Source organism: Artemia sp. Qi Xiang Cuo, chromosome 4 (genome assembly GCF_049724085.1).
Source record: "Artemia sp. Qi Xiang Cuo chromosome 4, ASM4972408v1, whole genome shotgun sequence".
Classification (NCBI taxonomy): domain Eukaryota; kingdom Metazoa; phylum Arthropoda; class Branchiopoda; order Anostraca; family Artemiidae; genus Artemia; species Artemia sp. Qi Xiang Cuo.
In genome coordinates, this window is record NC_142797.1 from 10,204,667 (window position 1) to 10,219,600 (window position 14,934).

At 36.8% G+C, this 14,934-nt stretch overlaps 1 protein-coding gene across 1 annotated transcript in view; it reads left to right on the forward strand.

The window, feature by feature from the left end:
• LOC148952771 (uncharacterized) overlaps positions 1-14,934 on the forward strand; it is a 75,004-nt gene that overhangs the window by 33,883 nt on the left and 26,187 nt on the right. The window lies entirely within an intron of this gene.

Consider the following 14,934-nt stretch of genomic DNA (forward strand, 5'->3'; position numbering starts at 1 on the left):
CTGAGAAAATTCAGAATCGAAGTTGAACTTTTTTTCTTCCGAGAAAATATATTGAACAGAACTTAAAATTTTTTCATCTCTTTGAGAAAGGTCGGAACTGAATTTAAGAAAATTTAGAATTAAAGTGAAACTTTTTATCTTCATAGAAAATAATCACAATCAAAGTATAACTATTCCTATCTTCTATGGAAAAATTTCGAAGTGAACTTTAAATTTTTTATGTCTTGGTGAACTTAAAACTGTAGTGGAAGCTTTTTATTTTCTCTGGAGAAATTAGAATTGAATTGTGTTCTTTGGTAAAATTCAGATTAGAGCTTGATCTTTTCTATCTTCTAAGAAAAATTTGGAACAATATTTTAAATTTTTTCATCTCTTTGAGAAAAATCTGAATTGAAGTGTAAAATTTTATATTATTTTGGGAAAATAGACTTGATCAATAACTTATTTCATTTTCATTGAGAAAATTCAGAATCGAAGTTGAAACTTTCCTTCTTCCGGGGGAAATATTTGGAACAGAACTTTAAATTTTTTCATCTCTTTGAGAATGGTCGGAATTGAATTTCAGAAAATTTAGAATTAAAGTGAAATTTTTTATCTTCATAGTAAATAATCGCAATCACAGTATAACTTTTACTATCTACTAAGGAAAAATTTATAAGTGAACTTTAAATTTTGTATGTCTTGGGACTTTTCTTGTTGAGGGAAAATATTTGGAATAGAACTTTAAATTTGACTCTTTGAGAAAGGCCGGAATTGAATTTAAGAAAATTTTGAATTAAAGTGAAACTTTTTATCTTCATGGAAAATAATCACTATCATAGTATAACTTTTCCTATCTTCTACGGAAAAATTTAGAAGTGAACTTAAAATTTTTTATTTCTTGGTGAACTTAAAAGTGAAGAGTAAGCTTTTTATTTTCTCTGGTGAAATTAGAATTGAATTGTGTTCTTTGGTAAAATTCAGAAGAGAACTTGAACTTTTCTATCTTCTATGAAAAATTGAGCCTGCTAGTAGTATCATCATCTCTAAAATTATTTTTCTTACATCTCTGACCTTTTTAATAGATATTCTGAACGTTTGACGTTCTAGCATACCCTAAAAATAATGAAAACTTAACAAAATAATGCATAAGATATTTTTAATGAAATAAGGACATGTAGAATATTGATATAAAAATATGTTAAATACATTATTATACATTATTAGTACACTTGCGCTTCACCTTCCGTCAATTCATCTTTATATTCATTGATGATATTGTCTGCTAATGTCCTTTTTATTCTGCCTGCGATTTCACTGTCTATTGTCACATTATTTTTACATAGATAGCAGTTCTGGCAGGTAGACATGATATGATTTATTACACTAGTGCAGCAGTAGGCCTTTCTTTTCTTCTTTGCTTTCATTTGAATGCTAACACCAGAACAATGGGAATAGGATCTATCAATAGGTATCGTGCTACCAGAACCATTAGCTAGAAGTTGTCCCCGATCATCGACAATTATTTTTAAGTTGGCATTCTCTTTGACTACTAATTTCTCTGGTGCTCTCACTCTCGCATATCCACCACTTGCATGATGGAAATTCTTGGGTACACCAAAGGAATTTAACTCCTCACTGTCATGACAACGTATGCATACATTTCCAATAGTGTTACCGCTTGCACTCGTTTCATAGTTCAGGTATTTCTCCTTGCCAGCGTTCAACACGACAATGATTTTTTCATGTGCACATACTTTCGTTGAATAATTCATCTTCACTTTTTACAGATATGAATTGTGTGTTGATCCTTCCACTGCGTAAAAAATACTGATTTAATGCATGCAATAAACTCGGTAGTGTCGATAACCTGCCATAGATTACCAGTGGAAAAGCCGCGTCGTGTCCATGAACAAGCACAGAGTACGATTGGTAGAGCCGTAAGCATATTTCATGTCATTTTAAGATACGTAAAAAGTTAAAAAAATACCATGTTAAAAAATTCAAGAAAGTATTTATGAATTGGGGAGGGGACTCTTTGAGGTTGGAAAATGGGTTTAGGAATGACATTATGAATGGAACTTGTTCAGAAAAGATATCATAAAGCCATAAAAAAGTATTAAAAAAAATGGAGCGGGGACTCTGTGGGGGGCCCAGGGAGGGTGTGTGGGGGACCCTTGGGGGGGGGGGGGGCCCTGTGGGCGCCGGGGGGCCCTGTGCGGCCCAGGGGCGGGCCGTTGGGGGCCGGCGGCGGGCGTTGGGGGGATAACATTTTGAAATTTTTACTTTTTAGTTTACTTTTTTTGTGGCGCATCCCTGCGGCGCATCCTGCGGTGTCTCCCTGCGGCGCATCCCCCGCGGCGCTGTCCTGGCCCACGGCGCATCCCGGCGGCGCTTCTCTGGCCCGGGGGACCTTTGGGGACCGGGGGAGGGCCTTTGGGGCACCGGGGGGGCCTTTGGGAGTCTGGGGGACACTTGAGGACCGATTGGTCCTTTGGGAGCCGGTTGGCCCTTTGGGGGCCGGGGGAGGGCCTTTGGGGGTCCGGGGGGACAGTTGGGGGCCTGGGGGACATTTGGGGACCGGTGTAGGGCCTTTGGGACCCCGTTGGTCCTTGGGGAGCTCGATGGGCCTTTGGGGGGCCCGGAGATGGCCGTTGGGGGTCTGGGTGGGCCTTTGGGGGCGCCGGTGGCTCTTTGGGAGCCCGGGGGACCTTTGAGGACCGGGGGGTGGGGCCTTTGGGGTCCGGGGTGCCCTTTGGGGGTCCGGGGGCCCTTTGAGGACCAGAGGAGGGCCTTTGAGGGTCTGAGGAGGGTGTTTGGGGGGCTCGGGCTCTATGGGAGCTTGGGGGACCTTTGAGTACCGGGGGCTTCCTTCGAGGTTGTGGTGGGGGATCGGAACCCTTTGGGGTTGGGGTAGAGGACCTCACAACACTGTTCAAATGGAACTTGTGTATTATAACGACCACAGAGTTTCACCCTCAAATTCTCTTCTAAAACCTTTCCTAAAATCTTCTTTCAAAATGTCTCTAACTGTTTCGCCGAAATAATCCCATAAAATGGATAAAACGGTTTCGCCCAAATAATCCCTAAACGTAATTTCAGCGTGTTCCTTTTGTTTGGCATCTCTGCGCTAACGCATTTCAAATTTCTAGGAAACCCTTTCCTACGTTAATCTCTTCATCTCATAAATTTTCCTAGCTAAACTATTAGGGTTTCGTTAGAATATCAATTTATCTCTCTGACTTAAAGCTCCGTGAAGCCGTATTTAAAAATAGAATTTCTATCTCTTTAGACTCCCGCATAATTCCAAGATAACAAGTGATGTCAATTATAATTCCTGACACTAAAGATCAATGAAGCCCTATTTAAAAATAGAATATTAATTTTTCTCTCTGACCTAAAGAACGTTTATCCCTCAGACCTAAGATTAAAGAAGCCTTAATGTTTCTTAATTCTCCCCTTCGTGAATCAATAATTTCCCCTAGCGATTATGTAAATCAAGTTCACAGGTGCTACTCGTGACAGGACCACGTGGTTTATGGTTTTCCAAGTGACAAAATTCCTGTTTTTTCATTCTCATTGACAAAAACCATAAACCACGTGGTTCTATGCCCTTATAAGGAGTTCGTACGGGGTCAATAGGGGCCATTCTACTGATAGGAGCTTGAAACCTCTACAGTAGGGTTCACTTATACGCTGAATCTTATGGTGGTATTTTCATTATGACTACATATCTTTTAGGTGGTGTTTACCCCTTTTTTCGAAAATAAGGCAAATTTTCTCAGGCACGTAACTTTTGATGGGTAAGACTAAATTTATAAAACTTATATATTTGAAATCAGCATAACAATCTAATTTTTAAGTGTGTCTATTGGTATCAAAATTCCGTTTTTTAGAGTTTCGGTTACTATTGAGCTGGGTCGCCCCTTACTTACAGTTCTTTACTATGAACTGTTTGATTCCAGGTGCGACAAAAGTCACTAAATACTAACTTTGTCGTTCCTGCTGACTGTAATAGCTGGAACGCCAGAAAAGTAAGTTTGAAGCTACTTTTGTTTTAACTAAACTAAAGATAGTTAACGGCCTCTTTAGTGAAGTAAATCTTCATCATTATCATCATCGATATCACTGGTAGACTGAACATATTGAAAATATTATTAGAGTGAAAGACAAATGGGTACAATTGAAACATATATAGATTATGCCCTTACAAGCCTAATAATCCCTTAGCTACTTCGCAACCGTTCCTGGTGTATATCAACCTTAAGTGACTTCTGTAGAGGGTAGCCACAAAGTAAAAAAAATCACTAGATTTTTGAAAATAAAACACCAAATCTGCAAAAAAATCACTATACTCTTGAAAAAAATCACTAAAATGCATCACTAAAATTAAAATGTAGCTGTATCAACATACAACACTGGCAGCTCCAGGGGAGCCCCCTCCCCCTCCCCCCCCCAAGATGTTTTTTGGTGCCCCCTAATCTTTTTTTTTACTCTTGTTAGAATAAATTCGTCAATTTGGTCAATTATTGGCACCTTTGTTCTAGATTTTGCTCTAGATCCGCCCCGACATACAACATGCTTATATATCTTAAAATCGCCGGTTTAGGCTTTATCAATAGGATTAATTATTTTCTTAAGCTTGCTCTATACTGGGGCATCAATGCAGAAGGGTGCATATTGAAAATATTATTAGAGTGAAAGACAAATGGGTACAATTGAAACATATATAGATTATGCCCTTACAAGCCTAATAAGCCCTTAGCTACTTCGCAACCGTTCCTGGTGTATATCAACCTTAAGTGACTTCTGTAGAGGGTAGCCACAAAGTAAAAAAAATCACTAGATTTTTGAAAATAAAACACAAAATCTGCAAAAAAATCACTACAAATTAAAATGTAGCTGTATCAACATACAACACTGGCAGCTCCAGGGGAGCCCTGCCCCCTTCTCCTCCCCCCCTTCAAGATGTTTTCTGGTGCCCCCTAGTCTTGTTTTTTGTTTACTCTTTTTAGAATAAATTCGTCAATTTGGTCAATTATTGGCACCTTTGTCACATTGGGCCCCCCAAGATTTTGCTCATTGGCGCCCTTGTCACATTGGGCGTTCCCCAAGATTTTGCTCTAGATCCGCCCCTGACATACAACATGCTTATGTATCTTAAAATCGCCGGTTTAGGCTTTATCAATAGGATTTGTTATTTTCTTAAGCTTGTTCTATACTGGGGCGTCAATGCAGAAGGGTGCAGTTACCCCCCCCCCCCCAAAGTTCGCTAGCTAAATGCGCAAAACAATCGTTGTTTTCCGTTAGTTTCAACTACTAGTTCTACCCCCCCCCTCCCCCCCCAAAAAAAGAAAACTAAACTATTTTAAAAATCACGAACTTCTAAAAAAATGATTGTCTGCTGTTTGTCTATAAACATGTTCTACTTCTTCACCAGGGGATTTAAAAGTAGTGGATTTTCGGTCTTAATTTATCTGCGGGGACGTGAAGAATGTTCTGAAATGTATTTCAGTATGGGTTTCATCAAAATAGCTTTAGAAATAAATTATTTAGAATTTGATGAGGAAAAGCTTTTTTTTGCTTCCGGGTGGCAAACCTTATTTTTAGGGAATATCCTTGTCAATATAAAAAATAAAAAAATCAGTCAAGTGCTTTGGGGCTAAATCTTCTAAGAATGTAAAGAATAAACTTGGTCCTATTTGCTCCAAAAAAGCTGGGGTGCCTATTGCCCCTGCCCTAGAATTGGAACATACCTTTCGTTTGGTATTTTTATTGAAAATTAGAAAAGGAAAAATACCACCCCACCCCTCTGGAATTTGAAAAACATCCTTTTTGCATCTTTATTTAAAAAAACAAGAAAAAATCCTTTCTCCCAAACTCCCCAGAAAATCCTTGGCCTCAAACTCCCCAGAAACTTCTCGCCCCCCCCCAAAAAAAAAAGAATTTATGAATGAACATCCCTACTGGAAAGACCCAATTGTATTTTATTCTGGGACGTTTGTGTATTACAAATATTTTGGACTGGACTTCCATTAACTCCAGTTTTTAATCCCTGCGTCTGTATTTCTTCTTTTTCCTTGCAATACTACCCCTGCGATTACAATTTCATTGCAACCCAAAGCCGCCTGGCACTAACACTACGCAAACATGTCGCAGTTTCCGGGCTATAACTACCTAAATTGTCGCCAATCCTTGAGGCTAATTAGCATATACTAGTATTTAGCAGGGTGACCAGACGTCCCGCATTGTTCGGGACGGTCCCGGATTCCGAAACCTCGCCCTGTATTCGAAAACTTCCTGCTTTTTTAAAAAGATTCAAAAAGATTAAAACATTTTTAGATTAAAAAAAAATAGAATTAATTTAATAAGTTTAATATTTTTCCCATATATTCATAAAAATATTATAATCTCAATGAAAATGTTTTGATAAAAGCAGACACAGGATTTGCCCTATTGCTATTAAGTGTGATTTATTGTACTATAAGGTAAACCCCTAGCCAAGATGCTTGGGGCAGCTTGCCCTCCCTGCCCTTGAATGGCTCTGAATTCAAAGTAGGCTATATATATTTACACTCTACGGTGGGGGGGGGGGGTGTTCAAAGTTCTTTTCTGACACAAAGGAATGTTATAGGCTAAGGTGCATTCATCAGCCAAATAAAAAGGTGCATTCATCAGCCAAATATGATTAAAATAAAAATATAATGACATAAGACGATAAAAGTTTAAGAAACAATTTTTGAGTGTTTTTATGAAACCACAGACACTTCCTACTCCTTCCAGCGCTCTTCAAATTTTGGTATGTCCCGCATTGGGTCTGAGAAAATCTGGTCACCCTACATATAATTTTTTTTATGCTATAACCTAGATATAACTAGTTATAACCATGAAAGATTACTCAAGATATAGCTTTTTTAAAATTCAGTTTCGCCCCATATGTCGTCCGTAGAGAATAGATACACATCAATCTATCAAGATAATTTTTATTAAGCTATTCTAACCGTAGAACTAGTCAGGTTGCATTCATTAACAAGATTCCCATGTCAGCAGCTAAAATAATTAATTATATTGTTTGCAATTCTATTCAAGTAAGTCTCTAGTCCCTCACAAATGAATCAGTTTCGAACAAAAAATCATATTTAGTATTGTTTCTACTATTTATTTTCCATGAATTCTATTTCTATTTTCTTCTATTTATTTTCCATGAATTCAGGGAAACAAAATTATCGTAGACATATGACAATTTACAATTTTGCTTGTCTGTTTTACAATTTTGCTGGTCTGTCTCAGAGACAGACAAGCAGTCACCTATTTTCATAAACATACACTTCACTTCCGGCGTCTAAAGGTCGACAAAATCAGCTTTCTGTGTATCAAATCTTACCAACTAAAAATGAAGCTATAATGACACTTGGATTTGTGATGATTGGGAATCTATTGGCATCAAAACAAAAGCCAACCACCCAAGGTCATTAGGTGAATATCCTCAGTTTGAAAATTTTTATTGAGGAAAAAGGAGTCAGCTGGGAGAAATTAAAAGTAAGTAGAAATATATATAGGCCTATATATATATATGTATATATATATATATATATATATATATATATATATATATATATATATATATATATATATATATATATATATGTACAGGGGCGTCGTTTAGGGTTGGCAAGGGGGGCGGTCCCCCCCCAATAATGTGGATAGAAAAAAATATTATACATTCCATGCGTTTTGACTATCCAGATATGGACCCCTCTTGCCCCCCCCCCCCCAATAAAATTGCTTGAGATTCGAAAAGAGAAAAGGGAAAGAGAAAAAAAGAAGAGAAAAGGAAAAAAGAATGTGAAAATCGTATTGATTATCCTCCTATAGCATTTAGTAAAAATAGATGCAATCTAGTAATTTTTTCCTCTCCGATTTAGTAAATTCTTTCAGGTCAGGGTGGCAACCCTGGGAATGTACTGTCGAAGTACAGTACAGCCCTGAATGTAGTCAAAAGTCCCATATTAAACCAAACAACTTATTTCAGCACTTCCATTGAAGTTGCTTAAGATATATATCTCATAATCATTTCTTTAGTAATACCCAGGGAAAAACTGATGCCTCCACAAACCATGATAAAAATTAAGAATGAAAGTTTGAATAATTTCGGGTAATTTTGACCCTGGAGAAAGACTTGCTAGATCTTTCGACGTTAATAATTCCTTAGACCGCACTGATTTTCCATTTATGAAAAATTTAGCAAGAAAAAAGGGTTTCAATTTTAATAAAGCAGTGACTTTCGACGTTTTTGACTAAAATGACAATCTCAAAATTTTGGTCCGATTTTATTAAGGCTCTCCAATTACTTTCGATTCTTTAAAAGAGCACTAGAGCTTTGAATATCGAATAAGCCCCCATCCCAAGTTTCTACTTCCTCCTGTTCTAATCAAGTGTCCTGTGGGGAGTTTGTCATCCTTTTGTCAGGCCGCTTATTTCGAAAATTAATTTTTTTGTTCTATTTTTTTTTACGACATTGGGGTTCCCTTAGTCCAATGGCTTAAAGATACAAGTTTTAAGCCAATCGGAAAAATACATTTTCGGCGATTTGGGGGTGGGGGTATGTCTCCCAATTTTTTTCCTACGTTAGGATTCTCTTCCCCCAAGGACTTACTTTGCGCTCGTAGATTATAGAGGGTTGCCACCCCTAGTGATTTTCTTCTAGCTACTGATTTCTGTTCTGAAATGTTTTTTTCCTAAATCTAGTGATTTTCCATGATATAGAGCATAGATTCATGATTCAATCAAATAAATCATACAAGAAGCTAATTAAAAAAAAACGCGAAATAGTGATTCACTACAGTTCCTAATATGTTCCAGATTAGCATTTATGCAAATATACCGCCGTTGAAACTTCCGATTTCCCACTATATGTCTATATCAGGCAAGGCCGTACCCAGGATTTTTTTTCGGAGGTGGTTTTACTCAAAGATTTTTTTCGGGGGGGGGGGTACACAAAAAAACGCATACAAAATTTGTATATATCCATTTTTGTTACGTTTTTACGAGTCAAACAAACAGTTCTGGGGGGGGGGTAAACCCCCCACCCCCCCCCCCCCCTCTGGGTACGGCCTTGATATCAGATATAGACTCCAGAGTGTTTCATCAAGATAAAAGGCAAACCTAGTTAATTGCAAAATAGGAAAACGTGCTACACTTCCAATTTCTCAGCATTCGACCGGGTCAAATTTTGTCCTCATATTTATGTTTTTTTTTTCTCTCTACAATTCATCAGTTCTAAATTAGATTTTCTTCTGTTAAAATCTTTGAAAGTGGAGGAAATGGTGGATATAAACACACCCTCTACATCTGCAAATAGAACAGAAATGAAGCCATTGAAAAATAAGAAGGTAGGTATAAATTAAATATAATTTTCTAAATGAAAAAAAGAAATGATTGAAAAGGAAAAAAGGACCTGGTGCTTTTGCTAATAGGATTTGTGACATAAAAAAATAAGGTAAATCAATTGTAGTTTGATAATTGAACTCGGTTGGGAGTAAAAAAAAAGGGGGGGGGGTATCTACTCTGGGAATTGTCTAATGGTTTTAATGTTTACTTCTAATATCTAATCAAAATTCCAATAATTCTCCAAATTCTCTTATTTGTAATTGAAATACTTAATAAGCACAGATAACATCCTATTCTTTAGGTTTTTGGATTAATGTGATATTACATCAAACAGTTTGTGGTAACAAACTGTAAGAATCGAGCGACACGGCTTAATAGTAACTGAAACTCTAGAAACTGGATTTTGATATCAATAGATATATTATCGGCTTATTATGTTGATTCCAAATATATAAGATTTAAGCTTCATTTAACCCATACAAGGCTAAGAAACTGTGAAAATTTACCTGATGTTCAAAAGAGAGAGGAAACACCCACTAAAAGTAAAATAATTCTAAATAAAATCAAACCATTAGATTTGGTGTATCAGAGAACCCTACTGTAGGGGTTTCAAGCCCCTATCTGCAAAAGTGTTGAATTTTGTATTATATGTCAGAAAAAAAAAATCACGGATGTGTGTTAATCTGTTGTTTTTTTTAGTGGCAATTGTATCAAGCCAATGGTCCTAGAATATTGGGAGAGGGCTAATTTGAACCGAAATTAAAATGTCTGGTGTCCCTTTTATTTGACCAAAGTATGCCAAGGTATGCTAAGGATAATAAGGATAATGTATGATCTAGGAAAACCAGTTTCATAGCCACAAAGACAAATAATCGTGACAGAATCCATTGGACTTGTATAACTTGGGTTATATATTTGCACATCAAGGGGGGGGGCATAAGTTTAGGTTACTTTGCCCTAGTGTGCAAATATATAGCCCAAATTGCATTATTATATAAACTAAAGTATTATATTTTTATCATACTTTGGCCTATTTCATTAGGATTAACATGACTTTACTTGTTGGGTGTGTTTTGTATAATTAACAAGTAGGGGAACACGGGGTGGAGTGGGGTACTATTTTTAAAATGATTTTTATTAATTAGAAGTAGTCAATATAAAAGGCTTCAAAATTTCACAAAAGTACCTTGTATTGTTGTAAACAAAGTTGCACACTCATATTGCAAGAAGTGAACACAATTGTTATTTATTTAATTAAAATATAAAACAATTTCAAATACCCTGTTCCTGTTCCCTGTTCTGCCCCGTATCCGGGGCAGAACAGGGTGGTAGTTAAAACAGTATATCTAACTAAGTAAAACTGTTATTTGGCTTTTTATTTCTTTTGATTAAGGGGAAAACTCTATTTTAAACTTATTCTTTCATCGAATTAATCTGATTATGATTAGTTAAATTAGTTAATTAATCTGATTAATAAAAATAAAACTATAATTCGGCTTTTTCCCATTTTGCTTAAGCCAACAAAACTAGTTTAAACATATCCTTTCATGAAATTAATCTCATTCTGAATTACAAAATTCAGATACAAGGATAGCTCCATCGTCCTCGCTAACAATTCCCGCACAGGAATTGCGAGCCCATTTTTTACATATGGAACAGGCAACCCAACCCTCAGTTGAGTTTGAGTAAAACTAACAACAATATAAACATTCACAGTCGGAAAACTCGTCAGAATCACTGCCGTAAGTTTCAGGTTGTTTCTTTATCTTCTTGTTTTTTTTTCTTGGTACTTTTTCACTCTTATTCAGGCACCTTCCCTGTATTTTTAAAGTTTCCGTTTTGTTTTCTTTCTTAAAAAGCATCTTCAGTGCTCTTTCTGTCTTGGCAATCTCCTTTTATTGTTTTTCTTTTATAGCATCCTCTAACTCATTTTTTATGGTGAATCAGTTATAACTGCAGTCTTCCCCCTCCTTCGATTCGTCCTTTTTGCACTTCCTCTGACTTTTGGAATAGGAATTAAATTTTCAGGTGAAACAATAAATGCAGTTGGTCGTCATTCATGTCAGTTGAGATCCAAGAGCATCCAGGAGTAGCCTTGTCATCCATATTAAATTGAACCTTTTTAGCTGGGGTGCCATTAACACCAACGGTAGGGCTAGAAACTTTAACATCTTCACCCCTTTAACTACAAGTGAGGGGATTTTCTTTATCAACAGATGAGCCAGACGAAGATTTTCCCACTTATTCTTTCTCTATCGTTGGAGGTTCCTCAATCACTTTTTGGGTTGAAGGTTCAGCTTGTTTGATGTCAGTAGTGTCAGCTGGTAGGAAATCTGAATCAGAGAACATGGCTGGGTTAGGTGGCTAAATTCCTGTTGCTTTAAACCTCTTAACTGCAGTATTCATAGAGGCGCTTTCGATAAACGCTGATCCGAAGAGCGATGAAATTTAAAACAGAGTCACGACTTTCCCTCGGTTGCAATGGAGCCACTTTCGAAGCTCGTCATCGAAGTGAAGGCTCAAAGGCTTCATGAAAGACACATCCAGCGGTTGTAACTAATGCGGGGGTAAACATAGCAACGAAACACCATTATCTCTTGCGTAATCTATGACCTCTGGGTTCTTGGTGTGGGTGGAATGTTCGTCTAATATGAGGAGAACCGGGAAGTCCTTTGGTGCCTTAGAAAATACTATAAATTTTTACACCATGCTAAGAATAGCTCAGCGGTCATCCATCCAGTGCTGTGAACCTCAGCCCAACTCCCTGGAGGTAGTCCCAGCTCAAACTCCTTCTGCATTTTCTTCCTCGGAAAAACTAACATCGGGGGCATGTATGATCCACTTGGAGACATGCAAATAAAGCAAGTTACGGTCTCCCCCCTTTCTGCAGAAGTTATTGCACCAACTTGTTTACCCTTACAAGCAATGATTTTTGAATGGTTCTTAGGGTTCACTGAAACACCAGTTTCATCACAATTAAATATCTGCGACGCTGTAAGTTTGTGCTTATCTACCAATTGAGTGAGTAGTGAAAAAAAACTATCCGCAGCCACTCTATTAAATCTCATAGCTCTTGCACCAGACGTTGACTCTGGCTTACGAATAGACAGAGTAGGATTTCTTTTAAAAAATCCGTTGAGCCAGTCTTGACCAGCTATTTCATTTTGAAATCTATGAGCTATGCCATTTCTTTGAGCTAATTGGTAAGCTAAGGTACGTAAGTCCTTCATCGTCAGACCAAATAACCGCGACTCCATAGTTTTTAAGCACGTCACAAGCTCAAGCTCCTGTTCTTGGGTAAAAACGGTTTGAATTTTCCCAGCAGTTTTATCAATCAGATACTCATGATTTTCCTTTTTTTCTTAACGTATCTTTCAAGAGTAGTTTGGGGAACGTCAAACTCATTAGAAGCATTTAGGCAACCACATCGACCAGAAATAACCGCTACAACAGCATCGTTCATCGCCTCAGTAGACCAGGATTGTCTGTTTGTCTTTCTCTTATTTACACGGACCATCTGAAAATAAATTAAGAAAAGTTACTGACCCAGTTTTAACGACTTGTCAGATCAAAATAGTGCGGGGCGGAATGGGGTACTTCCCTATTCCGCCCCACCTCAGGAACACGCCTTATTATTTGGAGGTTATGGCCACGCAAAACTTCAAGTAAAGAAACAATAAGGTGACTAAAACAAAGCCCATTGAACGTATTACAAGTATGACTAGCTACAGATGTAATGCAAAGAAGCGTGTTAACCTTACCTTGATTACAAAATCAATAAAAGTTGCAATCCAACAGCAAATAACTAGACGACAACTGGTTCTCACATCAAACGAAAAGAAACTAAACAAACATGGATGCCGCAGTTCAGCTATACCGAGCTGGATTATAAATATAATTATATTATAATTATATTATATTATAATAATATAATTTGGGCCATATATTTGCACATTAGGGGGTTTGGGGGTAAAGTAACCTTAACCTACCCCCCTAATGTACAAATATGTAGCCTAGCCCATGTTATACTAGTCCAGTGTATTCTGTCACCCATTATTTGTCTTTATGGCTATGAATCTAGTTTTCATAGATCGTACATTATCCTTATTATCCTTAGCAAATTATCCTTAATATACTTTCATCCCCAGACCTATCCTCAGGGCCTGCGTGGGTTATATTAAATCTAAAGGTATACTGTTTATTTGATTAATTCAACATAACAAAAAACATATACCCCCAACAGATATAGTTTTGAAACCTTTCAACTATGCTAAACAAAATGGCTATCTCAAACTTTCCATCGAACAATTTTTGGGAAAAATGGAGGTGGGAGGGTGGCTAGTAGCCGTTCGATCTTAGTGTTCAAATAAAATGGACACCAGAAATTTTAATTCCTGTTCAAATGAGGCCTCTCCCGATGTTCTAGGACCATTGGTTCAATACGGTCGCCCCTGGGAAAAACAAACGAACAAATTAACACGCATCCGTGATTTTTCTTCTGGCAAATAATACAAAATTCAACACTTTTGAAAGATAGGGGCTTGAAACCTCTACAGTAGGTTTCTCTCATACACCGAATTCTAATAGTAGGATTTTCTGATAAGCCAAATCTAAAGATTTGATTTCAGTTAAAATTCTTTGACTTTTAGGGGGTGTTTTCTCCCTCTTTCAGGCAAATTTTCACAGTTTCTTAGCCTTTTATGAGTAAAACTAAGCTTAATGAGTTTTATATATTTCGAATCAACATAATAAGCCCATGATATATCGATTTATATCAAAATTCTGTTTCTAGAGTTTCGGTTACTCTTGTCGCTCCATTGTTACAGTTCGTTACCACAAACTGTTTGAATATGTTAGCATATAAATCCAAAAACTTAAAGAACAGGACGTTAACTGCGCTTATAAGGTGTTTCAATTACAAATAAGGGAATTTGGAGATTTATTGGAGTTTCGATTAGATATTAGAAGTAAAGATTAAACCATAATACAATTCCCAGAGTAGATTCCCCCCACCCTTTATTCCCAACCGAGTTCAATTATCAAAGTACAATTGATTTAATCTATCTAGTTATATTAAAAATCTTTTTATGAAAAGCACTAAGTCCTATTTTCTTTTTCAATAATTTCTTTTTTTCATTTAGAAAATTATATTTAATTTATGCCTACCTTCTTATTTTTCAATGGCTCCATTTCTGTTCTATTTGTAGATGTAGAGGGTCCATTCATATCCACCATTCATTCCAGTTTCAAAGGTTTTAACAGAAGAAAATCTGATTTAGAACTGATAGATTATTGAAAAAAAAACCTATAAATATGAAGACAAAATTTGACCTCAGCAAATGTTATGAAATTGGAAGTATAGAACGCTTTTTCAATTTTGCGATTAATTAGGTTCGTTTATTTACCTTGATGATGACGCTCTGAGGTCTATATCTGGTATCGAAACATGGTGGGAATCTGAAGTTTCAAAGGCGGTATATTTGCATAAATGCTATCCCGAAACATATTAGGAACTATAGTGAATAACTATTTTGTTTTTTTTTTTATTAATTAGCTTCTTGTATG